The sequence below is a fragment of the Phalacrocorax aristotelis genome, chromosome 7 (genome assembly GCF_949628215.1).
Source record: "Phalacrocorax aristotelis chromosome 7, bGulAri2.1, whole genome shotgun sequence".
Lineage (NCBI taxonomy): Eukaryota > Metazoa > Chordata > Aves > Suliformes > Phalacrocoracidae > Phalacrocorax > Phalacrocorax aristotelis.
The window spans coordinates 10,537,323-10,564,052 of NC_134282.1; the positions used below are offsets into that span (position 1 = coordinate 10,537,323).

General features: G+C 46.4%; 2 long non-coding RNA genes across 3 annotated transcripts; one reads left to right on the plus strand and one right to left on the minus strand.

Moving 5' to 3' along the window:
* Window positions 1-4,622: 4,622 nt before the first annotated feature.
* LOC142059736 (uncharacterized) lies at window positions 4,623-15,164 on the minus strand. Its single transcript, XR_012661502.1, has 3 exons — window positions 14,357-15,164; window positions 13,971-14,138; window positions 4,623-12,854 (listed from the first exon to the last, which is right to left on the minus strand). It is a non-coding gene; the product is annotated as an uncharacterized LOC142059736 (long non-coding RNA).
* Window positions 15,153-25,131, plus strand: LOC142059737 (uncharacterized). 2 transcript variants are annotated; one of them, XR_012661504.1, is made up of 4 exons: window positions 15,153-15,708; window positions 16,879-16,959; window positions 18,332-18,411; window positions 24,865-25,131. It is a non-coding gene; the product is annotated as an uncharacterized LOC142059737 (long non-coding RNA). The 2 variants fall into 2 exon arrangements; XR_012661503.1 differs by lacking the exon at window positions 24,865-25,131 and having other exon boundaries at window positions 18,332-19,654.
* The last annotated feature ends 1,599 nt before the right edge of the window (window positions 25,132-26,730 follow it).

A 26,730-nucleotide genomic window follows, 5' to 3' on the forward strand; every position in this document is an offset into this window, starting at 1 on the left:
CTGCGCTGCAGGGAGGCGGTGGGGCTGGGGGGCAGCGGGGGGCAGCGGGGAGCTGTGCCCATGGCTCTGAATGATGGAGCAAGTGGGCGGTGCTGTCCGTCTTGCACAGTTTCCAGCTGTCTGCAGCTGCAGTTTCTAGTTAAAGCCCTGGGACATCAGAAGAGTTTGCTAAAAGGACTAGTGAGGCTTTTACGCTCCGCAGATGGCAGCCTCATCCAGCCGTTCCTTTGCCTGGAGCTGGCGCTGGTGGTAGCCAAGTGTCAATGGCAATACTCTGCTGCGCCTTTTACTTGGGACTGTCCTGAATTTCCTTGGAAAAATGTCTTTAGACTTACCAGTCTGTGCCAGCTTTTAGAGTTGCCACAAGGGTATGTTCCCCATCCCTCTGCTGCAACCAAAGAGCTCATGGCTCCCTGCAGAGCGAGCCCAAGTCCAGAGACAAACACCAGGATGATACTGGAGGGGAGCAATGTGGAGAAACATTCAGAGACAGGGAGCTGAAGGAGAAGGGGAAAAGCCAGGAGCCCAGCAGTGGGTGGGGAGGACCTTTGGCATGGTCACATGGCAGCGAAGAAAGCAGCAGCAGGAGCTGGTGCCTGCCAGGGGGACACAGGTCACAGGAGTCCTGTAAGCCCAGGTTGATGGCGAGATGGCTGGTGCCAAAATGGGTAGGTGCTGCACACAAGGTGAACCTGTCTTGTCCAGGGCAACGCCAGGTGCTTCCTGTGAGGCAACTGGCATCATCATCACCTGTCTGGAGGAGCCACCGTGGAGATGGTGCCTCCTTGGTGTCCCCTGTGCTGTCAGCAGGACTGAGTGCCCTGGGGAAGGGGGCTGGGGCTCTGAGCATGCCTCCTCATGCAGCTGTGCACAAGGAGTGCTGAAAGCAATTATTGATCAAAACAGAACAAAGAGGAAGAAAACGTGACTGACTATCATGAATATTAAGACTTTTTTCTAGCTGTTCCAAAAGGCAGAGTTTATTGCTAGACCTACTGTACTTCCTTGTCATAATATATAATAATTATGTACCGATTTTATGCATAGCTGTTAATTTTAAGCTACACGTGGTTAGTGGTGGGGTGAGGCAGCTGGGCGCTCACTCCAGGAGGAGGAGAAGGCCGGCAGTACAGGGAGGGCTTGGGCCCGGAGCCAGGCACGGCGTTATCTCAGCTGCCACTGTGAACTCTTCAACCCTCACAGACGTTAAACAGCTTCACGTTTGTCCCCTTTGTCACAGACTTTCTCTTTCAAAAATTCTGGCAGTGTAGGGCTGCAGCCAAGCTGGAAGCTGGGTCCTGTGCGCTGAGATCTGTTTGCCTGAGCCCTGCTCGCCTGAGCCCCGCTTAGCCTGAGCCCCCCTTGCCTGAGCCCTGCTTGCCAGCTCACTGCCCAGCTGCTGCAAACAAATGCCAGGAGGCCGCTGTTTCTCCGTGTCCCCCCAGGACTTGCTGACCTCCCTGGTCAGGCAGCAGGCTTGGCAGAGCCGAGCAGGTCCCAGCCCTCCCAGAGGCCAGGCTCCAGGCTGGTGGTACTCATGAGCAGGATGGAGTTCAGCTCCACCTGAAGCACCAAGCTTTACCAGGAGGCTGGAGAGGGCTCCTGCTGTCCAATCCTACCTCCTGGAGACATGGCTGAGCTGTGGAGCGATAGTACTGCCAGTCTGAGCTGTGCAGGGACAGTCCTCTGGATCCTCCCAACGCTCAGGCGCAGCCGGGCGGCCAGGGGCAGCATAAGCCACATTCCTGGCTCCCAGGTGGGCACCTTTGGTGGAGAGACCCTGTCCAGAGAAAGAAAGCGCACATCTTCAGGTGCCCCACAAGGTCTTACAGCCTCTGGGCATTATCCACCAGGGGATACATTCGGGGCCGAGGCTGTGCCCACCCAGCCCCATTGGCTCTGGGTGGGGAGCGGGTGCCCACCGTCCCCCAGGGAGCCCCAGGCCGGCTGCATGGGGCGGCGCTCGCCAAGGTAGGGGCTGCAGCTGGACTTCAGCAGACATTGAGTATGTTTGCAAAAGGATTAAGCAAAATAAGCTGTTGGGTTTCTCCATGCCCCCGTTCACAGGCCCTAGTCACTTCATCTTTCTTTGTCCATGTGGTATTTAAAGGCCTATATTTTAAGTCCACTAGACCCCTCAGGAGTGCATTACAGGCTGGCTAAACATTATGTGGTCAACTGCAATGCCACAGGGACCTGAGCTGCACTCTCCTCCACTATAAAGCCCCTGTACAATGCTGCTTTTGGTAGTGTGCACGGAGCAGGCACAGCTATTGGCGTCTGGTGTCTGCTCAGCTTTATTTTGAGGTACTTAAACTTAGCAAACTGGCTTTTTTTAGGCCCCTATCCACAGATCAGGTGATCACCTGTGGCAATATGTTTATTCACAGAATCTAGCTGCTTTCAGAGAACAGTCTTCTCTAAATATAATTAGGGCTATTTAAGTAGCTGCTCACGATTACCTCTCGGTTCACACAAAACACCACTTACTCCCTCAGATTGAGCAATAACTCCTGGAGATACAAGGGTAAAAAGCCACAGACAACTTGCTGTCGAGTGCCTCAAAGATTTTTACAATCCTGCTGTAAATGGATGTTTACTTTTGAAGAGCTGCCATTATAATAGTTCTCAAACTAGCATATTTACCTGGCAGTTTGACAGTTGTTAATATCCTTTAGCCACCTTTGCCTGTATTAAGTAGGCCACGGATGAAGAAAAGTCTGATTCATGGATGGATGTGCATTGTGACATAGCATGTCCTTTCAGCTCTGGTAGGTAAGCTCAGGAGGGCTAGGGACAGCTTCTAGGAGAAGAGGAATAGGAAAGCCTGGGTACAAGGAGGAGTGGTGAAGCCTGAAAGGTAGGACAACATCAACAGAGGACAATTTTCATGTCATGATGACCATGTTCATTTCCTTGGTGCCTCTCCTTGCCCCAAGACTACAGTGTTCCTTTTTCCTCTTCTCCTTCCCCTCTTTCTCTGCCACTGTGCCGTTTCTTGCCTTCTTTCTTTGCCCCTTGACATGGACACTGGCCTCCCAGGCTCCATCCATGGTGGCATCTGCTCCCTCTCCCATGCCCGCCTGGCCCCGCTCATTCCCCCCAAGCCCCTCCTGCATGCCACTGGCCCTCCCTCCGCCTGCTGGGCTTGTCCCTCCCTCGCAGTGGGCCTGGGGCTTCGTGGGATATAGGGTTGGGGTCCTTCAAAAGACAACTTCTCAGCACTGAGAGGATGGAGAGTAGCACAAGACTTCACCTCTCCAGGGACATGACTGCTTGCTTGGAATAAAAAATAAAGACATCTTCAGATCTGGGGGATTTGCTTGGTGTTTTCTTGTCACCAGACCATTTGGTTTTCATGAGAAGAACATGCTGCCATTTGGGAATGATGAATTCACATCTCTCACCAAGAAAATTTCAGCCAGAGTTGTTTTAGTAGGTCCAGAAAGAATGTGCAATTCACTGGCACATGCAATAACACATGTAAGAACTTTCCCGAGGAACTCTGTAATACTATTTTAGGATTTTATTATTTTATTATACTAGAATTTTAGGAGTGATGCGAGAACCAGGAGCTTACACATCTTTGGTAGAAACTTTGCATACCCTGCACATACATCATGGCTGCCTGACTCACCCAGAGATTTGGGTGTCCAGGGCGCACAGAGCCAGGGCTGGCGTGGTGGATCACACAGTGGAGATCTGCGGCAACCACATGACTCCAGGTAGTGCCATTCCTGCATTCATCTAGCACTGCCACAAATACAATTACTCTAACACTAACAGGGAAATAAGAAACGTGAAAGATGCAAAAGCTGTTTATAAACAGCTCCCATTCCCTCTTAAAAATGCTATTAAATATTTCATAATGTAACATCAAGCAGGAAACTTGGTGCCAGTTTCCAGCGCTACAGATGCCACTGAAAAACCAAGGAAGTTTTCCAAGCAGAAAAGGGGGCCACAAAAATAGTGTGAGCCATGCAGAAACCCACCTTGTATTTCATGTCCCCTCCTGCTCCAGCAGTAATATTTAAATATACACTACAGTCTGCTAAGGAAAATGCAGATCTTTTTCCTCATTGTTCTGCCTTTGAGAGGATTGTCAGAGCAACCAGACAGTCCTTGTACCAGCTCCACACTGAAATTTAAACACTTCTGAAATCTACTAATAACATTTTTTTCTCAAATATCACAGACTAAGTCCTGGAAGAGGATGAAGCTCAGCTGACTGCAAGCAGAAATACAGACAGTGCTATTTACTGGGGTCTTTTCTAACAGGCTGTATCAAACAAACAAAAATCCTGTTGTCATTTTTATTCCTTTTCTGACACGTTACCTGCATGTTTTGCACAATTTGTTTCATCATTTTCCTTCCTGATAACCAGTCTCACCTGTAACCCAGCCATTGCAAACCAGTGCGCAACAGAGGGGTTTGAAGAACCGTACTGCGTAGAATTTCTCTGTGTTGACTCTACCGTGCCAGCCGCACAGTGCAGAGAGAGACTGTGTTAGACCTCAGAGATCACACCCGTAAATCTCGTTTTTCATGGTTACCCCTTGCCCTGCATACCCACTGCGCAGCAGGAGGGAGGCAGCCCGGCACGCTGCCGGCCACAGGCACGCAGCTCTGATGGCTCCTGCAGGGACTCATGCTTTGGGACTGGGGCGGCTCCAATCCCGTTGCCGTTGTTGCAGTGTTAGAGGGGGCAATGACACGTGCATCACGCAAATGACATGATGCAAAAAGACATGGGAAGGTTAACTCTGACAGTTTCCTCGGTGTTTCACTGCTGCCTGGACTCGCCATATTTTTTTCTGCAAGTTGCGTGCATGTGGCCTTGGTGGCAAAGCTTCTCTTCAGCTTTTGCCCTTCCTCCCGCCCTAAATAATTTCATTTCTGGGATTCCAACAAGGCCATCATACTGAATGGATGATAAAACTTACTTGCTCTTTAGGCTCAGCAGAAACAACATTGCCCCTGTAAGGGCTCATGGTACTTTGAGCAACGTTACCTTGGGTGTATGCAAGTGTCCGTGAGCAGACTCGTCCCCAGCGGGTGCTGAGCTATCAAGTCATCTGGAATAAGAGTCTCATTTTCAGAGCAGTGCAATTTTCTCCACAACGATGTTATCTTTGTTCCTCTGTTTCTGGCAGCAGAGCTGCTTACACATGCTATTAGCAGATGGCAGAAGACATACATGGAATTTGCTCTCAGAACATTTCTTCCATTCTTCCTCCCAGACCAAAGTAGTGCAAATTTGAGCTCAAAGCATGTACTAACTACACTCCTTTTCCAAACAGGGCTGCAGATGGTTAAAAGCAGGCTCCAGTAGAAACCTCTCAAATATTTCAGTCTCGCTGCTGTAGTTTAACTACTCAGCACATACCCTTTCAGTCAGAATTGCAGGGAGTGCATTTCTATAAAGCCATGCTCCTCAGTGCCCTTATGTCAGCTCCTTTCTGGGATCAGCTGTTAACAAGCAGCACGCATTGCAGGAAGGCAGAACACTTCCATGCTGTCTCTCCAGTAAGCTGAGGCATCCATCTGTGGCCCACAGCTAACTGCCATGGGCTTGGTAGAGCTTGGCGCACTTTGTGTAGACCAAGAGGAACACATAAATTTAAGGATCAGGCAAACAAATTTCCAGAATGGGCATGAATTCAGGAGCATGGACATGTGTGTCTTTAGCCTCCAAAGGAAGAGAATTGAGCCTGACAAACTCCACACCATCCCATATTTATGCTGCTATGAGCTGAAACTAAACTGGCCTTCCAGTCAGAAGGAGCCTGGGAGCTGTTGTAACCATGTGCTTGAGCGCTCTTCTGAATCACCCTTCACTTTTGATCTGGATGTCTTATCTAGGAAAAGAAATGGCTTTTTGAAAAATGTTCTTATTCAGGATTCTTCTTTTATTTACAATGTATTCTGATTTTTTTCTGCCTCCCTAAACTGAGGCAAGTCCTGCTCAGAGTTGCTCTTGCATTTGATGGAAACCAAACACAGATGAAAGACCACTGCTTTGAGACCGCCTCAGCCTTCAGATCTTACATGAGCACTTATTTTTCATCTGTTCTGTTTTTTCCCAAACATTTTATTCCAAGTTCATGAGTTCGTGCCGAAAAACAGCAGGACATTTCCAAAGTCCCAGAATTCTGTGGAAACTCGAGTCTAATGCTTTAGATCCAAATTTAAACTTGGCATGTTGAGCCACATAGCACCAAATGGAAAAATCTCATGTCAACAAGAAAGGTGCAATAATTCCATCCTTTTGGGATAGTTGCGCTCAGGAATTGCTCCACATTTCACTGTATCTCTGCCCACCTGCCACCACCGACTCCTGCTTACCCTGGAGGCATCATCCACAGACATGAACTGCCTCCTGGAGGTGGGTGCCTCAGCCTACAGGCAACCTCCTTTCACCCAGTGACCTGCTGGTTAGATAGAGCTCGTCACTGGCAAGCGGGGCTCCAATTAAGCCTCTGCCTGAAAGGCCGCAAGCCCCACATCTTGCTCACTCCCGTCGTGTCTCAGTGCTAAGGTGAGCGGCTGTGCAGCATGCAGCCTCTGGCTGGAGGTGCTCCGCCAAGTGCCACAGCACTGCTGGGAGCGGCACTGCCACGGGGTCTCACCCCAGGAATGTTGAGGGTCTTGGCCCAGCAGCGAGATGCAGAGAAGAGCCAGGAGCGTGAGTCCCAGTGGGAACAGGGCTGGGCAACGCAGGGCGCGCTGTGGCAGAGCCATACATCGTGGCAATTGCTGACCACCGCAGGAGCTGTGCTGGCAGGTGCTACACTCACAGGGCACCTTCGCATTTGATTTGGGATTTAGACACCTATCTGCAGTTCCAGGTGCCAATGCCATGCCTTGGAGTATGAGCCTGCTCATGCTTAGTAAACCATGACCAAAGTCCCCAAAGAGAAAGATTTCAACCATAAATCAGACACACGCTGCAGACCACAGTGGGACACGGTCAAAACCTGTCTTCAAAGGACTTCTCAGGCAGAGCTGGCTATGATGCCCCATGGATACTGGAGATTACTGCTATTTTAACAAAGCAAGATTGAAACATTGGACTACTCAAAAATTCTGATCGTTACCTGTCTGGATTTAGAGTTTCAATTTTCAAGCCACTATCTCCAATGTGAAATCTGATTTTTTTTTTTTACAAAGATACTTGGTCAAATAATGGAAAACTGCTTCAATGGTACAATTATCATGTTGATGCTCTCACCTTTCTACCCTGCCTCAGAGAATTTTTTCCTTTTGTCAGATAATGCAGCCAGAAGGGGTACTGACTACTTGCTTTTATTCATGAAAGTCTTGATGTTCCAAGATTATTTAGAAATATTTGCTTCCATACAATCGCACTTCCCATTGCATACTGTGCTCTCTCATCAAAGATGGAAATCCAATTCCCTAGTTTCAAGAAGTCTTCAAGTTTTCAGGTGTTGCTGTTTTCACACCGTATGAGGGTCTGCCTCTCTGCGCACCCATGCAATTCTGCTGGCAGTTCAGAGCAGAGGCGCAGCACACAAAATGCTGCTTTGTGTCTCTGCCAATACTGAACTATTAAAGTCATACTTTTATGTGCACCTGGCTATACCTTCCACTGAAAAGAGTGCATGGTAGAGGCACTTTTGTGTCAACCATGGAATTTATTTCCTTAAAAAAGTATTTTCCCTAAAGCCTAATGGAGATTGCAGCCCTAGATAACTCGCTTGCTTTGTTCCAGTGTCAGGAGCATGCAGTGGAAAGAGCTGAAATTCTGCAGAAAGGGCATGGCCAGATCCTGATGTGAACACTGGTGGCCAGACAGCCAAGTGATCTCCTGTGTGCAGAGCAACAAAGGGCAGAAGAAAAGACATGGGGGGGAAACAGGCTTTTTGTTATATTTTTGTGTACTTGAGGAAAAAAAAGGATTTGTTATGTGGCTAAGAAAGCCAAGTACGATGTATTCTACAATCCCTACCTAACTCTATGGAACAGCGTGTATTGAGTGCTATTGATACCCCACATCTCTCCTATGTTACTTTCTTTTGAAGTTCAAAGCCAGTTGGCTACATTTATTTGCCCTTTCCTTCCCTTGAAGCAAACATAACCAGTAAAATTCCTGGTGTATTTCTCTCCTTCCTGAAGTTTCTTTTCTCATTTGCCCTCTTCCACATAATCAGACCCCTTTTCACACATGGGTGAACCTAGAGAGTCATTTAGATTGGGAACCACATGAACCAGTTCAGTGAACATCAGGTAATTGTGCCTTAGAGGCCTTTTTGAAGGTCAAATATTTCTGGGTAATTTTTCCAGCTACTTTCTTTGTTAAATGAAAGCCCACTGAAACTGGGAGAAGAACAAGGTGGCTTTGTAAAAGTCTCTAACTCACTGGCCCCATGAATGTGCGCGCCCCAGAACTGCATGATTTCCTTCTACGTTTTCTTAACATGACTCCCATCTTCACAAGTCACCTGCCTGTACAAAATTTGTATTGTTCGCTGTTGCTCTGAGAACGGCTGAGATTTTCAAATACACTTCCCGACAGATTCTTACGCTTCAAAGTCACTTCCAAGCTTTTGCAAAATAAGGCTTACTTTACATTTGCATCATGATATGAAAAACAAGCTAAAAATAATCTCTGAAACACACAGACAAATAAACGGGAGTGCTTGTGAACCTGGCGATCTGCAGCTGCTTTCTGTGTGATTTCTCCAATGTCGAGGGTTAGAGGTGAGTTCACCTTCCAGGCATTCTAAATTTGGGTATTGCCACTAACAAACCAATAAACTTTGTGATAATAAATAAGAAATTAAAACACTCATTTGAATGAACTGACAAGTGTTACAGCCACAAGATGGTCACATAATCCCAACTTTCATACAAAACTACACAAAGAATATAAAACAAAATTAAAGAAACTTTATGTTCTTCTTTAGTATGTGCAACTTCAACTACAGAAGTCAATGCATTTGTTTTATACTAAGAACAGAAGCACAGAGGAACTTTGCTAAGTAAAATTTCTATTTTAGGAGATAATTTAATAAACTGGACTTGTTTTCTGAAAAACAACTTGTAATCAAGAACAGAACAATGCCACCTAGGCCGTAAATCCATCAAAGCAAAGGCTTTTTTAAATTGCAGAACCTAGCACAACAAGGCCCTGGTTTGTCCTCTTAGGAATGCAATTCCAATAAATAACAATGCGGTAAATTCCCAATCCCAAATTCTTTATTGTTGCTCCAGACACTACAGAGGTTACGCAGAGTTTGCACTGCACAGGATTCCTTTCCTGCACATAACTGTGAATGTGCAAAGTATTTCCAGACTCTGGATAACAATTATACAGACCCAAATATGCTGGCAGTTGTGATCAGACATACATGTACAGATGCACATGAATGGGCACGTATATGCTGAAATGGGCTCAATTTAAGTAAGGAAAACATGAATACAAACAAATATATTTGAGGAAGTAATTTTAATGTAACGCAAGTGCATTTACTGCTGATCCCCAGTACAGCTGCACAGGGGAGTGCTTTGGCTGCAGCAGGTCACCCAAGAGAGCCGAGCTCTGCACCCTGCACCAGGCAGCACTCGCTGAGCTGAGCTCCACCTTCCATTGCACGCTGGACCATAACTGGGCGCAAACCCTTTTCCCCATGAGCTCCAGCCCCTGTGGGCTCTGGGTGGGGGACGTGGGACCGTCCACCTGATCCTCCCCACTGCTCCTCTGGAAAGGTGACAGGCAAGCCTCCCACCTCTGCTGTGTCTGCTGCCACGGGGGGTCCACGTCCTCCTGGGGAGGGAAGCCTTGCCCCACTCACACCAGTCACTGCTTTGGACTCGCTGACCCCAGCGTGGTGGTCCACTCCAGCCAGAGAGTTAAACCTGTATTTAATATACATAAATGCCAGAAAAACTCCATACCCCATTTAAGGATTTAGCTCGAACTCCTGTGCCGTTCTGCTCCAGAGAGGAAGGAGAGCTTTTGCAAGAATTAACAAAAAAGAAGCTGCAAAACGCGCTCACAAGCTAGTGAAAAAAAGGAAAGCAGTCACTGCTTCAGCACAGTGCGGCTGGGTTAGCCTGAGTGATGCTGGGCTCTTGGGGCTGTCAGACCTGTTTGCCTCATTGATGGATCCCACAAAAGCCCTTCTAAAGCTTTATCCTAAAGGAATGCAGTGTCCAGCAAGGACTGATAGTGATCGGAGTGATGAGGTCCCCGCCGGCATGTGCTTCCAGGGAACAATGGGAGTTAACTCATCAGCACAGCAAGGGCAGAGCACGACGAGGTGATCGATACTGTTGGCTTAGAGAAAGAAAATATAAAAGCAGATTCAAGGCTGGAAGAAATGTGCTCTTCGGTGGCAACATGCTATTCCCGACAATTAAACTACTCGTTTCACCGCATTTTCTTGGGGGATGCTGCTGAGGGACCTCTGAAGAACAAGGAACATCAACAGCTCTCCTGTGAAGCTTCCAGAGGCTTTCTGTGTACTCCAGATGACTAATGTTGGCTACGTATATACGTGGCTAAATGCTGAACAAAAGTTACTCGTTGCCATCTGAATCTATTGTTGCTGCTCTTCCTGGGCACGGAGTCATTAAGGCATCTTACCAGCTGTACTGGGCAAAGTAGTTATCTGCCACACACCCGATCAAATCTAGAAAAATAGCATTTATTCACTAGAGTTGCTCCAGATCTGGGTTGATGATAAAACTCATCGGTTTTCAGGGCATTCAGATGCTTGCTAGAGGTATTTGTTGCTTTTGGCGTCGCTGTCAGAGGCATGGAAAAGCTCAAGGATGTCCTTTGGGGGCATGTACTAAATAAGAGCAAATCAAGACAAAGTGAAGCAGTGCACTGCTCCTTCCTCCTCCTGCCTATGGCCCTGGACTACTGAGATCTGTTGATTATTTCTACAACTTCCACAAAAAGTAATTTTTGCAAGCTGTTGTTATTGCACAAAGATCTGCACCTCTACTAGGAAAACGTTGCACAAATCAAGATGATGCAAGTGACTCCTCTGTATCAAGCTCTTCTGGAGAACACAGACTGCCTCAGGCTTTAGATGCCATCAAAGGCAAAGGGACATAAAAATGTGTCTGAGGTTCATCCAGCCCAACAGTGTCTTCAATAACTGTCATTATCAGCTCCTCACGGGAAGGCAGCTGAAGTACTTGGGGCTGACTGTATCGCTTTAACCACATTCTTGCAGACTATTTCAAAGATTTCCAGTAGAGGCATCAGACATCAAGAACGTTTCCAGTCTTCTGGAAAGTATTTGCTATCCCCAACATTTTGCAAACCATAAAGGAGCAGAAACAATAATTACACAAATTCAGTTCCCAAGTGGTTGTTTGGTAAAAAACCTTGACATTCGTTAGCAGATCAATGGATTACCTCTGAAGCCTTTTAAAAGGCTTAGCTACATATGCTGACTTCCATTTCTCAGCCATCAGTGCTAACTTACACAGTGAAATCCACACCACAGTTGGCTGAGCAGCATCGGTTTCACATACTTCTAGAACTCTTGAGCAGCAAAACCCTAGTTTTGGAGGTTTGTTACTCAACTTACTGATTTGCTGCTCCTTGGCTGACAGCTGACATGGAGACAGGTCTTCCTGCTCACCCAGTAAAGCATGATTCTCCTGAGAGAAGGTCTTCCTCAGACACCAAGATTCGTGGCATTCAGCCATCAGCCGGGCTGCTCGGCGGTGCACGCAGCTAAGCTGGGCATGTGCTGGTTAGAGCAGTGAGCATCAGCTCAGAGACAATTTCTGAGAAACCCTGAGACATTTAAGGAACACAACTTAACTGGGTAACTTTCATAGATGCAAGAATTTGCATAATGCCACAGATACCAACATAAGGTCAACCCATCTTGCCACAGCAATAGTCACAGCAAGATACACTGTTGCTGAACAAAACCTGACAGCCACAAAGCTGTGCAGTTTCTGTGGGCTGGGAAGATCCTTGGGTGCCAAAAGAGATGGTGGATGAGCTAGAAGTGCTGGGCTCCAGAAAGGAGCTGCAGACAAGAGAGTGTGAGACAGAATGAGATGTTTTCAGGGTATTTTTGTCAATAGGAAAGGGACCGGGTGCTCCTGGGATGGAGAAGCGCTGACGATATTTGGCTGTTGGTAGTAGACGGGCAGGTCAAGGAACGCTCGCTAAACTGGACCCTCCTCATTTGTCACTGATGTTCGGCTTGCCACACAGTGCTGCAGCCAGCTTCCCTTCTCCCCTCGCTTTTGCCGCCTGGCTCTGGCAGGGAGCACAGGCAAAACGGACGTTCGCAGGCTGCACAGCGCCCTTTTGCAGCTGCGGCAAGAATCACCAGCCCTCTCCTGTTGTGAGTGGGATGGGAAAACCCTGGCTGAGCTAGGTTTGTGTGAGATGGAGCGTCCCCTGAGTGACAGTAACACATGATGCAGCACGCTTGCCAGCTGTGAACAGTGCCCTGCCTGGGTACGGCTACAAGCCGTGGGCAGAAGAAACCACCCAGCCGTGCACCGCATACTGCTCAGTGTCGCTCACAGCATCACCGTGCACTTGTACCATTCCACAGAAATACATGTTCTTTAAGAAGTAAGAAAAAGTGTGTTAATTCTAATTATTTCTAATATTATAACAGTCCATCACATCCACACACCCACAGTTTTCTCTACTGAAGTGCAAAACCAGCATCTTTTAATCAGTACTTTCTGCACGGTTAAAAAAATGCTGTTTGACATACTGTACTCTCTTCCCTTCATGCCTGCTTTGATTTCTTGATGCAAGTCAAGATCCACTCCAACCACATTTATCTTGTACTTGTGTTCGGAATGAAATATTTCATAACATGCACTAGATGGAGATCTGTTTTGAGTAAATATGAAATTCTATAATTAGAAGAAAATAGAGACCAAACCATTTCATTACTCTCAGACTACAAACATGTTGTTTGTCCCCATTAATAGCAGTCTAAAACTATAAAATATATGGTATAATATTTGCAGTGTTGACATAACATATATATAGCATTTGTTAAATACACATTGTCCTTTAAAATCAGCTATATTTAATAACTTTTAGTTACTGTGTGTGTTCGCAAACTGTAGTAAATCACACGATTTGAAAAAATGTGGTGAATAAAATAATACCTGTATCAGCACTACCAAAAAGAGCATGGCATCTAGATACTAGATCTCAGCTTGTATCCCTTCCTCCCTCCCTCCCTCCCTCCCACAAAATATATTTATTTTGTACATTACTTAGAGCCCTGGGGTTGAAATGCAGCCCAAGCTGGAAGAGGTCTGGTGGCATCTCTCCCAGGCTGCACAGGAGATGAGCTAGCACCCTCGGGGCAACCCAGGGGCTGGGATGGATTTGGCAGTCAGGGCAAGAGTCTGTTCCTGGCAGGGGCAGACCTCTCCCTCTCCCTGTCCCTCTGATAGCAACTCTGAACTGGCACCGTCCTGCACTCATGTGTTCCCTGTGCAAGTATGGACATCTTTAATGAATGATACGTTGGTTTCTTCTGCTGGGGCGGATGCCAGGAGTTCTCTTTAGTATCAGAAACGTTTCATTCATTATTTCAGCTGCTCCTTCATGGAAGGAGCACAAAGGAACAGGCTGCCTGAAGACAGAAGGCTCCTGCCGGGAGGACAGCAGCAGACCCCTCGGAATTACTGCTGACCAGAGAACCTGGCTCAGAGTGGAAAGAGAGAGTATTAATTAGGATTAAAGGGAAGTAACTGGCTTAGTATAATATGACAGCTGTGCCAAAGAGAATGCCACATTTTCTAGCTGCAGTCCCTACTGTCAGATCGCTGTGTTATATTTTGGGTATTGGACAAATTGTGCTGGCTGCAGAATATTCTCCGTTACTGTAAGTCACTGGAGAGGGGCAGAATTGTCTATATTTAGGCCACCAAGTCCCCCGTGTTAATCCTTACTCCCTCTTTGTTTTAGTACCCTGCTTTCTATTTTTACCTCACATATTCTGCAGCAGGTCTGGACACTTGAAGAAGTCGGGCATCCTTTCCCCAGAAGAATTAATGGCCATGCCTATAATTTGTTTTCCATTTACTTCTTTCTTCATGTGTGGGTTTTCTTACAATGAAGACTATAAAAAATACTCCAACCAGAAAACAGCAAAACCTGAAATGGAAAGCAAATGATAAATCAAATAGCGGTAGTAGAAAAGAAGGAAAGGGGTAACATTTGTAGTGCACTTTTGCCTAGAATTTCAGTGACAGCTGTGCTTATTTAAGATTATGAAGGTACACTTGAGAAAGAAAGCAAAGGAGTTGTCGATGATAGACACAAGTCATAACAGCACAGTTGCCAGACTGAGACAGGAGCAATATGCTGCGTACCTTCGTCCTCCATCAGCCAGGCTATCTGCCGTACTCGCAGCCAACAGTAGCTCACTCAGTGAAAAGGGTGGTAAAAACTGGGACCACATAAATAAGATCGTCATATACTTATCAGTGTAAGCCAGTGTTATTTCTGAACATCTGATCTCCACATGATTTGAAACATGGGCTAAACCAGTGATATTAATTGGCATTTTCCATTAATAAGACCTTCAGGAGCTTTGATTTGCATTATTCATCAACCTGAACAAAACCCCACGGGACCACCTCGCGGTGCTTTCCTTCTGATGGGACTGAGCTTGGCTGGCTGCCTCCTCCCTGGAACGACAGAGCAGCTCAGGTGCACTCAGGGAAGAGATTAAGCCTGCTGCAGGACATGGGGTGCTTCGCTGTGGCTCTGCATGTTGCTGCTGGACCACTCCTGCCCTGGCCTGACCATTCACCCTGCTTCCTCCAGTTCTCCTCAGAAGGAACGTGACCTGGGCAGAACATTTTTCATTTTCTCCAGCTTTCCCCGTTTGTGAACTCAGACACAGCGGCGATCTGCATGCCACTCTCCTCTGCCACCCTTGAGAGCTCAGGCAGTGCCAGGAAGACTTCCTTCTGTTTGTCCGGATCCCTTCCTGCTTTCCACTGGGGTGGGGAGAGCAAGAAAAAGAGGTGAATTCAAAGGAAGAACAGCTGTGAGACCAGTCCTGGAGCCACCTCCTTTCCCAGACAGTGTGGAGGTCTGTGTTGTTCCCCCACCTTCCCCGGTGCTGTCCTGGGATGCTCCTCCAACAGCACCTTGTGGGCAGGCTTGCACTGAAGACCAGGAGCAGGCAGCTGCAGGCGCCTGGACATCCAGTATGAAACAGTATTTTGCACACTACCTTCCCTCACCATCTCTCGTCTTCCCAGATGTTGCTGCTGGGTGCACACTGCAGGAAAGGAAAGCCAGCAGAACACTGAGGAAGGAAAATGCCCGAGAGAGTCAGGCCTTGCCAGCTGTGATCAGCAGTCTGAGCCCCTTCCCTGCAGGATATGCTTTGGAGCAAACTTTGCATGGTTTCAAATAATACAGATCAAAGTGAATTCCCCACTAAAGCGAATCCACTAACCAACACTGATGCTATTCTCAAATCAGGAAAGGTATGAAGAGGAGCACAGGCAAGGAGAAGGGAAGAAATGTCTTTGGAAAAAAGCCCCAGGGCTGCTGGTGATATGAAATGCACAACCTCGAACACGGTCAGTGCACAAACCAAAAACACTCTGGAAAGACAGCAAAAAAAAAGAGAGAGAAAAGGTTAAGAAGCATCTCTGAGCAGCGGTGGAGCCACCCTACCCCTACCAGTAACTGCCAGCAGCAGCAGGTAGGTAACTGGTGTTCTCATCCATCTCAATAGACAAGAAAAGAAAAAAAAGAGATGAGAAAAAATAAGGGAGCAAGGCATTTTCCTGGGAGCAAGGAGCAGCAATATAGCAGGCTTAGGACTACGGCACTTCTCTTGCAAAGGCTTTTGGAGGTCCCGAGTGTTTCTAACTTCCACTGGGTTGGTGCTCATAGCGTGACAGCAACAACAGGTTGAAGGGTGCTCCTTATTTGCGGTAATTAAACTCAACCCTTTACAAAAGTTCCTCTGTGTAAAATCCAGCAGGGCGCTGTGGGTGTAAGCTCTTCTTTCTCAGCACAGGAGGGACGTGGGCCCTCCCTGCCCGTCGTGTCTATAGATAGATTTAGATGGACCTCTGTCATCTGCCTGCACAAATCATGCATTCCCGCTGAGGATTTATTTTAGACACCTGGCACTCCCTTCACATAGAAGTGAATTACTGCACGGGGCACACACAGAGGGACAGGAGCACCGAACACTGAGATGCCTGCGTCCTTTTCAGCTGCCTCACTCCCTGAGCTTAAATCGAGAGTGTAGGTGCCTTGGCTTGACTCTGGGCTGAGCAGATCACCACAGGGGACGTGCAGAACGACTCCAGAGCGAATCACTACCAGACAAAACAAGGCAGTGAGGAGAGGTAGTGACATGCAGAACGCAAGGGGGATAAGACAGGGAGGGTGGGGAGAGAAATTATTTCAGAGCTGGAGCTAATTTTGTAGAATCTGGCTGTTAAACAAAGAACCACAGTGTTTTTAAAATTCTGCTTATTGAATTAAGTCACTCTCCTGCCAACTGGATTACTTCAGCTGGCTGAACAATCTGACACCTCTTTTTAGAAAAGAATTTGCTAACATGACTAACTCAGTATGACGGCATACCTAACCATCCCCTTCGCTGCGCTCTTGGGGAAAACCAGGCACTACAGCTGAAAACAAAGCCCTTTTATGGGAAACTTCTATAGAATTCAGAGAAGACTTCCAATAGAAATTAAAAGAAAACTCAAAGCATTTTGTTTTGAAGCCTAATAGAATCGTGCATTGGTACTTATAGCCTAGCACTTTTCATACATTTGCATTAATGTAAAAAAAGTGCATTCTTTTGCATTAAAATTTAAAAAGACTAAATAATTTGATTATTACATATTAACAGGTGCTTTTGGAGCATGAGGTTTCTCCTTGGCTGCTGAGCATATTCCTCATAGAAACACTCAAAATCAGGCTCTGAAGTCAGGTAAACGGCCTCTCTTTGCCCTCTGTGTTAGCGAGTACTGCACCGCCAGCATGGCTGGATGTTCGTGTTATATTTGTACTGTAGCAGCACTCACAAAGCTGAACTGAGATCAGGTCTTTACAGAGCTGGGCGGTGTTTTTTGTACCCTCAGAGGCCGTCCTTGACCCAAACAGGTCTGCTTAGGCAAAGGGAAGTTTGTCTGTGATTTATATAAGGGAGCAGACACAGAAAGATTGTCTGTGCTACCTAAGTGAGGTTGCTGGAAAGCTTTTTTTTCATGCCAAAGTAGTGGCTTAATGTGAAGATACATATCTGCTAAAAGGAAACAGATAGATACTAAACTGCACCTTTCCTTAATTTCTTCACTGTTACGGTTTAATTACTGTGCAGTCTGAATGCCTGATATAAGTCATTCTCTCCCAAGATTCCCCTGCAAACACACTTCAGCTCTCCTTATATCCCGGAGATGTGACAGTGGGACAAATGCAAACACACCGAGTTTTGGAAAGTTATGGGCACCCTCTGGTTTCTTCTACAGTATCTCCAAGATATCACAACTTCTTATTCTTTACCTCCAAGACAGCTCCATCAGCCTCTGAGGGCCTTTTCAATCCTCTGAAATCCAGTCCTGCCTTCTTGCCTGCTGATTTCTGGCTCAGAAATAAAAGAAGGTGTTTTACCCCCAGCTGATACTCTCAGTGTTAAACACTTGGATGACATAGGACAGTATTAAAACCAAAACAACATAGCTGAAAAAAGCTGGAACCCTTTGGGACAGAAATCCCACCGGGATTTTTTGGGACTCCATTTGTGTGAGAGGTCACTGTTCTGGAGAGTTCTTCAGTGGCTTTTTTTGTATCTCAGATTCATTGATGGAAATCATCAGACTTCATTAGATCAAAAAACGTATCTCTCTGCCCACAGACAGAACCAGTCACTGGTTCTTAAACTAAAACTAACAGCTCAATTGGCATAAAGCCCAGCATAGACGTGTAGATCAGGTCGTGATTTTAGCTTAAAGTTATTCTCAGGGAGCATAATCTAATATTCCCAAAACAGCTCCATATTAACTCAGGACAAGATTTGATGGGGATTGTGAACCAGCTTAGTGAAATCAATTTAGAGAACATGTCTTCAGTTAAACCAGTTCAACTTTGCACAGTTCTTTAAATAACAATAACTTTTATGGCTAGTATTAATCCGAAAATGGGCCTGGTGCAATGCCGCACACATTACTTGCCCCTTCTCTTCTGACACTTGCTCAAATTGCAAGCTGGAGGAACAGAGAAAATTTCCCCTTACCTTCCTTTCACTCCTGGAAAACTGGATCCCTGAATTCTCCCCCAGACACCACTTTGGTTTCTTGCCTCAGGTGCAGAGGAAAGCAGAGCTGAGAACGGAGCCTCATGGCTGGCCCAAGGACCCACAGAATCCACAGTATGCCCAGATCAGGTGAGGGAGCAGAGAGGCTTTGGGGACCCCATGGCTTCGTGGTTCCCGTGCTCCTGTGCTGCTAGCCCTTTGTGACCCTGCAGCTGTCAACCTCCTCCTGGAGATGGGTCCCTTCCCAGGAACATCTTCAGTTCTCCAGGGGCCGACGGCACCTTCCCCCCATTTCCTGTGCTGAGGATGAGCTGTGCGTTCCAGCAGCACGCAGTGCATCAGGCCAGCAGCTGTACCACCAGCTGTTTGTTCAAAGGCCACTCACACTCACTGACTTCTGTGTGGTACAGACCAGGCACTGTGTGAGGGCTCCGGTCCCTGTAGGGATCCTGCAGAGTGTCTGAGACACCAGCCACATTTGGTTGCCGCTTCAGGAGAAGATGCAGGCAACCCTTCACTTGTGCTGCAGCTTTAATGCAAAGGAAACCTGGGTGCAGAGTCAAGCCAAGAAGATCAAGGGGCCCATGCATAGTGCACACAGGCAGCCAAAGGCTACACCAACACCATGGCAAACACTGGAGTGTTGGAAAGCACCTTAACGTTGTCCTCCTACACTGTGAAACCTGGAGCCTTCAGATGTCAGTTTGTTACCCGCTGTAATGTGCTGGTCACAAGGTACGCTACAGTGATCTGTGCACCGGCTTTGATACTGTAATTTGAACGTATCTGCTTTTTCACTTAATACAGACTACTGTTGTTTCAGTGTCCCTCAGGACAATATTTTCTCCAGAGAAAGGCCCAGGGACAAAGAGCATCTTTTGAATGCTCTCATTACTTGTGCCATATTTCTCATATCTGATAAGACTACCTGTGAAATTCCCAAAAGAGATGGTTATCTTCTCTTACAGAAATAACTTGGGCTAACGTTACTTTGATACAAACCTTCTGTGATACATTTCTGTAAGCAAAGAACTACTTAAGTGCTACTCTTGAGGAAATACTAGAATAATGTTTCACATCTGTCTCATTTTGACTGTAATGAAGACTATTTTTTGTACCAGCTCTGCTCTTATATCATTACAGTATGTTTTTTCTTTCAGTAAGCAGTTATAATTCTATTTACTAGTTACTGCAGGTACCACTTCGAATACATTTCTCTTTGGAATCAGCAAAACACCAAGGATATTTTACATGAAAGAAACATTTATGTGATTTTGTCAAACAGTACAAAAGGCATTTTGTGGATCTTTGGATTTGTCTGAGTCCTATATATTATTATTTCTTGATAACACTCCAGAGCACATGAGAAATTAACAACTGTGCCTTGGAAACTATACTAGCCCTCCTAGGCTGGACCCTAGGTCAAGGCCCGTAGCCTTAGGCTATCAGTCAGCACCACTGACCCTGTACTGAACCATATTTCCACTGCCACAGAACATTAATTCTGACTTATCCATAAGAATTAACAATCTTCCAATGACAGAGCAGCCTGAAATTGGTGATCTTGGCCAGGTGGGTTCTAACTCGGTGAGAGTTGAGTCCCGTTCAAGTCTGGCAAGCACTAATGAAAGAGGCAGCCATTCTTCCTGCATATGAAAGGTCCATAGTGGAGGCTGTGACCAACCAGGCTGACTTAGTCTACAGTGTCTTTAGTCAGTAACGAAAAGGCTCCCGCAAGACCAAAGCCCGTCTGCCGCACCACAGACCTCCCAGTGGGGCTGGGTCACACCTCAGCCTCTCACAAGCCTTTTTGCACAGACAGAGCCAAGCCGGTGGTGCAGCTATCCCGAGTAGAAGGGACCCAAGCAGATGGTCTCTGTAGGCTCATGGCCCAGGGCAGCTTTGCCTCTGGGGCTCACAGGCTTGCATAACGGAGCCTGGTGTGCCAGAGCATCGCCTCTGCACCCGCAGCTACTGACCTCACACACGGCCGGCCAGCAGGACGCTGTACGCCATGCTGGCGGCTGCGCTGGGGACAGCCTTTGCAGAAGAGTGTAGCATAGAGTAGAACCAGCAACAGGTTTCTTCATCTACTGTGTTTGCTAGACTTACTTCAGTGGCTACTGTGGTCTTTTCCCCTTTTTTTAACATGCAGATGGAATTGCACATTAAAGGACAAAAGAGAAAAAACTCTACAGCATTGCCAGAAAATATCTACACTTTTCTACAAAACATGTATTAGACCAGTCTAGGCTAAGCTTATCATAAGTCTTAGATCTCTGCATGTTGCTCATTCCAATGCAGAATCTAGGGCTAACCACAGTAAAGAGGGAAATAGCTGAGGACACAAAACACAAGAAGAATTTTAAGCATTCACCACTAAAATACAGTATATATTAAAAATGCTGTCAGTGTTTACTGCTAAAGTCAAGAGCATCCCTGGATTTAGGCTTTGTTCTATATTTCATGCTGAGTTCAACAATAAATATTCAATCACAAGAATTTAGTTTGAAAGTTCAGAAATTTTTAAGGCCCCTCAAAAAGACTTTAAAATTACTCACTAAAGCAAAGTGCCTTTCACAACATTCAGAATGCATTGAGGCTATTATTGCAAATCCTGGACTCACAGCGTAACTGCAAAGCCTGTTGCACGGAATATTGCCTTTTAAGAAGTGGTTCATGAAAGAATGAATCCATTAAGAAACTGAGGTCGAGGGTTTGATGTGGAGCCACCCCTGGCTATTCTCACCCACTCTGGGCCAAGTCCAGCACAGACCAAACTTCAGGGCAAGAGAGACACACATTCTCCAGCTCATGGCAGGACTTTGCCATCAAAATGACACAGGGCTCAGACTCACCCAGAGAGACTTTACGCAGCAACATCCAGCAGGACTAGAGACTGCTCCACCGTGGGGATGCTTGTCTGCTTCTGAAGCACTTCCCAAACCCCTGTTTACAGCCTGGCTGCAACCACCTCCCCATCAACCCTGCACAGGGGAATTGCTTGAGTTCAGCAGTTCAGGCAGTACAGTCATCAGTTCTGCTCATTAATTAGTGCTCCCAAGCCGGAGAACACGGTTGCGCTTCACTTCCAAGTGGGCCACAGAGAGTGGGCACTGCTGCAGGTGCCGCAGGTATCGCTGCGGATGGGACGCTGGTACCGTGGCCAGCTCTGCTCTCTGGGACCCTGTGGGGGCACGTGCAGCCCTCCAGGACAAGCCTTTCACAATGGGATCCCTCACAAATTGGCCTTGTCTCCTGTTTTGCTTATTTATAAAACCAAACAAAAGCCTGACGTGCTAGGGAGCAGGAGAAGGAGCAAGTCTGAGGGGTTTTTCCCCTTGTTTAAGAAGTATTTAGGGAACGTTAAGTCTGCCTTGATTTACTAGAGGGTCTCTTGGGGCCCTCAAGGATGTTACTTTTCCCATTGCTTCCTCAGTAATTGTACAAACTTTCAGGACCGGAATTTCTCATCTAGAATATAAAACAGCAAAACCCCACGCTTCCCCTTAGTAGTTAAATCTGTTCTTCTTTATTTGTTCAAGCAATATCCCTCAGAATCAAAAAGCCCAACTCCATCCTCCCCTCCCTGCAAAGTTCATGCTACACCAGCGAATGCTCAGGACCAGTGACTCAGCGTGGCAGCTGTATCACTAACCACCCGCATCGCTGCGCGCCCTGCAAGAGGCCCGGCGAAGCCAGCCACGAAGGGTTGGAAAGTGAGTATTTCAGAAATGTTGTCAGTCAGAAAGATGAGTAAATCTGTCTTACAGGTTTGCAAAACCCCTGAAAATGCAAGTGCAGGTTGCCAACTGAAAAGAGAGAAGATATGAAACATTAATCTATTCAAAATAGGAATAAAATAAAATTATTCCATTGAGGAATACTTGCATTTAAAAAAACTGAAACACATATTTTCAGTCTGAAAGGCTGCTGTCTCTTCCAGAATGTACTGCTTCTGACAGGACCTTAACTTGTTGGCTGGTATCACCACTAACACCTGAGACAGCAAACAACAGCTAATCCTTACGCTGGTTTTGTGCTAATGACTGAACCAAGATAACTGGAGTCCCTGGCAAGCTTCCCATTTAATTCAATTAACTCCAGCCAGGCCTGTGCTGATTGCACCAGTCAGCATAAGAGAAAGCCAGAAGCCAGATCCTTGGATTCAGATATTAAAAACCAAGGAAGTCTCCACCATAACTTCCTGGTATGGTTACCGGCAGTCTATCCTACCATTACTGAGCGACCCAGCATCCTCAACAATTTCTCAAAATGGTGTGGAAAACCATAATTTTTTTTTTTTGAAAATGCTCATCTTTTTGCTGAGAAAATGGAAGCAACTTATTTCATTTTATATATTTTTTTATTTATTCTGAAATGCTCTGTTATGTGTCAGTTTAAGCAAACATGCTGCATCTCCTTACTCGTATGCTGTGTTAGAGCTGCAGAGCCTCCAGGAAGATCATGTTTCCCCTAATGCAACGCAGATGTCTTGATGGCCAATCTGCTCAACACACCCTGGGAGCTACTGACCTCTCCCTGGGGACCCTGACACTCAGGGAGATTTAGGTTCCTGAGCTGAAAAATGCAGCTTAACAGGATAAAGACTTCAAGTGGAAATTGACTTTGAAGCCGGTTCAACAAACTGAACACTACTGAATCTGGGAACACCAAAATGTTTCACATCAATAAAAAAGACATTCCTGACTCTTGTTTGCAGTTTTATTCCCACAAAAAATGAAAAAAAATTTCTTTCTTTTTGAAATGAAAACAAATGGGATCTATATAAATTTCTCAACAGACAGATACTTGATTTCATTATTTTCTGATTTCATTTCAAGGTAATGTCTTTAGAACACTAACAACAGAAAATCTGAAGTGTGTCCAATATACAGTTACAGAACCGAGGGGATATAACACCAGGTCTCTCCTTCCCCAAACTCAGAAAACTTCTGATTCCACTAACACCATTAGCTGCTTTTTGCAAACAACTGTGAAGAGGAGGAGGAAACCTGACACTGCTGCCAGTGTTTGTACAGATGCGGCTCTCCAGCGTGTTTGGGTAGCAGCGCCAGGACCAGAAGAAGTTGAGGCCAAATCTGAGGAATGTGCGAACACGACGACATTGGTGCAGACCTTTGTGAACCTCTGCAAGCCCCGTCAGGAAGCACTTACAGCTATTCAGCTGGTGTGATGACTTGACTGGCAGGACATTCTTGACTATGGCTGTGAGGGGACGGTGCCCTGTGCTGCAGACGGACTTCTGTTACAACAAGCTGATCTACACCCAAGAAAGGAAATTTGCAGCCCTGTGGATCTTAATGATGAAAGAAAATTCATATGTTTCCCTGCAGTAAGCAGTTACCTTCTTAGCACCCTGCTAGCACAAATCAAGTTCACAGTGCAGCTGTATTAAAAAAATAAAATCCTGTTAATCCAGGCAGGGCCAATGATGGATGGTGATCCCACCAGGTCACTTCCAATGTGCAGCATATTTAGCAAGCCAAGGCTGTGGGGCATAGCATACCATTGTTCAGCAGATGGAAAATCCTGCCCTTGGCAGGGCTCATCAGATTACGCTCTGCGGCTGTGTAGGGGCTGAACTCAGGGGCTGCTTTGAGCAGCCCCCCTCACCCAGAGCAGCAGCTCCACGAGTGGAGGCCGGGCAGGAGCACAGCCCCAGGCTGCCAACTCCTCTCAAAGAAATCTTGTCATACACTGTGCTTCTAATACTTAAATGAAAACACAGTGATGTTTTTTGTCAAAGTGTTGACCATTTGTTGACAACTAAACTGCCAGTTCAAGCTTAGAGAGATGATAGGAAGGGTTTTGGTTTGGTACCTTGGGATTCTGATAAACATGAAAAATAAATTAACCAGGGAAAATTAAGCTGCAAGAACAACAGGTATATCCCCTCAGTTGATACAATTTCCAGGTCTGTGTGATAGTAAAAAAATACTTTCCAAATATTTTCCTTCTATTTTTAAATATTTTTCTACTTTAAGCCCCAACAGGCTGCAACATCTTTGCCCACTCACATTATTTAGTTAAGAAGTTTTGAAATAGAAAGAGATTTGCATAGATGTTTCCTCGGTGGTGCTTTTGAAGTGTTATGTCTGGGATAACTGGTAAAATCCCTAGAAGTCTGTACCCTGCCAACATAAATAGAAAGTATATTTAAGGATAGGGGATTATCCATTCCTTGACAGGGCTGTGCTACATACCACTAGCTGTCATACATAGTCTGCTGTCAGTTCCTCACAGTGATTTTGTTTGAAGTTCAGTCCAGCACAAATAATGTTCAGAGAGGCTTTTCTCCTGGAAAACAAAGTCTTCAGACCTTCAAAAGGAGCTGTAAGGACTCATATGTGCCCACCATCTTGAACATATCTCAGAAACAGCACCAGGCAGTGGAAATTTTTAAATTTTCAGAAAGTTTTGTCTTCTTTGTGGAAAGCCTGTCATGGCATTCCTCTCATCTTCTGGCTTGTATGTGCACCCACCAGGATGGCTGAGAGTACAGCAGGGAAGCCAAAACCAGTGCTAACAGTTAACATGATGCTGTGTTCCTACCTGCAGGTTCACTGGAAAATAAGAATTCTCTGAAAATAAAGCTCAGCTGCTCTGTGTCAGCAACCAGTCGTTGAAGTCAGAAAACCTATGCTGTGGGTCCAGCTCATTAACATAAAATACTATGTTTAAATAAACCTCTACATTTTATGGAAGTTTTTCCCATGCCATGGCTCTGATGGATGAAGGTGCTGAGCGCTCCTGGCAGGGATGCTGGGCACTTGTCTCCCACGTGCTCCCATCTACATGTGCAGTATCTTCCAGAAAAGAATAAACATCCCCACTGCGCTCTGAAACCCTACTGTGTCCAGGTGTTTTCTAGAGGGCCCAGGTTACCCCGCCAGGCACCACTTTTAAGCGACTTTAAGATCCATGAGGGATAACACAGGAGAGACTAGAGCCATGCAGAAATACCTGCAAGTAGATGTGATGCTGTGAAGCCCAGTTACAGTCAAAAATTCCACCCTTGGCAGTACCGATGGTTCTTTGGCAGGTTGGACTCTTGTGCTGCTGTGGCCATGCTGCAATCCAGAGCAGCGCTGCACAGAGCAACGCACATTACACCCGGAAGAGCACCAGGCTGTGCTGGGACTGCGCCAGCAGCAGGAGCAGGACAGAGCTGAACCCGCTGCTGTCCTTTGCTCTGACACTTTCCAGCCCGGAGTGTCCCCAGGGACACACAGTGGACATCCACAGGCAGTCACTGCCTGAGGGACACTTCTGTCCTTCCTCACTGCCCACACGCATGGGGCCAGAGCAGCACATGTCTGTGGCATCCTGAAATTCGCAGCCTCCCTGTTTCAGATTTGTGAGTTAGTGAGCTCTAATATAACTGTGTTAAGCAAACCTCTGTCTTTTGCCAAATGCGGGGTCAGATGAGGTGAAATTGTGCCTGACCAGGGTGTCTGCGTCAGTTATGGGGGGCGATGGTGGGGTGGCAGTGAGGTGGCAGTGGGGCAGCAGCAGGATGGCAGTGAAAAAAAAGTGTAAAAAAACCCAGGGCCTTTTAAAGCGTTTCCAAATGCTGTCCTGATACTCCTGCTGGGTGTCAGGTTATCGGAACTAGACAATCCACTCAAAGCAGCTGCAGAGCCATGTCTCAAACTGCATCACCTGCTTCACAGAAAGAGCTGACAATAGCATTAGCATGAAACTAAAATTAGAGGCTTAACTGAGCTCTGCAGCCACTGAAATTGATGACAGTTCAGCAATTCATATCCCTGGTTTTTCTTGACTGAAATAATCATAAAATCAGCTCCCATTCAGGCTTCTCCCTGCTCCGTCAGGAAAAGACCTGCTAGCTGGCATGCCTCGCATACTGGGAGCCCATCTGACACCTCTGCCAGGGCTCTTGCCATTCCCAGCAGTTACTGTGCCAAGAACAGACCTGGAAAGAGATTGTGTGTCTGCAAATCAGCATCGTTTTACAAAAATGGGATGCTATATTCAATGCCAGGGCATGGGAACAACAATTAACCATCACCAGGGCATGAATACATGCAAGACACAGTACATTAGAAACTGACAAATAAAAACACATGCAGGATAATGACAGAAGATGAGGAGAGAGAAGACAGAAACCGAAGGGCAGAAGTCAGGCTGCCAGTTACATGCCGAATCTCCAGTGCACTGGAGTTAAGAGGGATGTTATTAGTGCTGAGTTTGCACCATCATTTGAGATGGAAAGAGCTATTTGTTCATTTACTTGTACCATTTGCAAAATGAGAATTCAAGAATCAGAGAGAAGGACTAGGTTGCAGGATGCACACCTGTGAGCACACACGAGGTGTGTACTGGAAGAGCCTCATCAGCTGTTCTGCTGTCAAGGCTGAGATGGGATTCTCACTCCAAGTCCTGTGCTCTGCAGAACAGCTA